We start from the raw sequence: 1251 nt of genomic DNA on the forward strand, positions 1-1251 counted from the left end.
ATATATTTATACAAACAAATATTCTAGTTAATAAAATTTTGCTTTTAACATAGACCCGTGGATTAGTAGTTCTGAAAGTACTGTGTACCCTGTGCTGTGCTTAGTCACTCAGTCATGTCCGACTCTTTGTGACCCTATGTATGGACTAGAGCCTGCCAGGCTCCTCTGTCCATGGGGATTCTCCAGACAAGAATACTGGAATGGGTTGCCGTGCTCTCCTCCAGGAGATCCTCCCAACCCAGGGATCGAACCCAGGTTTCCCGCATTGCAGGCAGATTCCTTACCATCTGAGCCCCCAGAGAAGCCCAAGAATATTGGAGTGGGTAGCCTATGCCTTTTCCAAGGGAACTTCCCAATCCAGGAATCAAACCAGGGTCTCCTGCATTGCAAGCAGATTCTTTACCAGCTGAGCTACCAGGGAAGCCCACTATGTACCTTACAAACACAAATAATTACAAAGAATGGAAGCCAGGTTTCTCACTGCTGGAGAAAGGATTTACACATATAGAAATAAAATAATGGATCAAATCCTGTGTTGTACTGGAATTGAGGTATTGGTGTGAATTTGTAGTTTTTCACATATAGAGACAGAAATGCAAGAGAAATGTCAATGATAGAAGCAGAAGGACTTCCTCCCCTTCTGAAATCTGAATGGTTGATTTCTGAAACTGGAAAAGAACATAATGGTCCCCAGAGCCACTAGGGATACAAACCATATTTTGGTATGCTAATTTTGGATGATCAGTTCAGTTCAGTCACTCAGTCTTGTCCAACTCTCTGCGACCCCATGGACTGCAGCATGCCAGGCCTCCCTGTACATCACCAACTCCCAGAATTTACTCAAATGCATGTCCATTGAGTCGGTGATGCCATCCAGCCATCTCATCCTCTGTCGTCCCCTTCTCCTCCTGCCTTCAAGCTTTCCCAGCATCAGGATCTTTTCCAATGAGTAAGCTCTTCACATCAGGTGGCCAAAGTATTGGAGTTTCAGCTTCAGCATCAGTCTTTCCAATGAACATTCGGGAATGATTTCCTTTAGGATGGACTAGTTGGATCTCCTTGTAGGCCAAGGGACTCTCAAGAGTCTTCTCCAACACCACAGTTCAAAACCATCAATTCTTCGGCGCTCAGCTTTCTTCACAGTCCAACTCTCACATCCATTCATGACCACTGGAAAAACCATAGCCTTGACTAGACGGACCTTTGTTGGCAAAGTAATGTCTCTGCTTTTGAATATGCTGTCTAGGTCGG

Source organism: Bison bison, unplaced genomic scaffold (assembly GCF_000754665.1).
Source record: "Bison bison bison isolate TAMUID 2011002044 unplaced genomic scaffold, Bison_UMD1.0 scf7180017864487, whole genome shotgun sequence".
NCBI classification, from domain to species: Eukaryota; Metazoa; Chordata; class Mammalia; order Artiodactyla; family Bovidae; genus Bison; species Bison bison.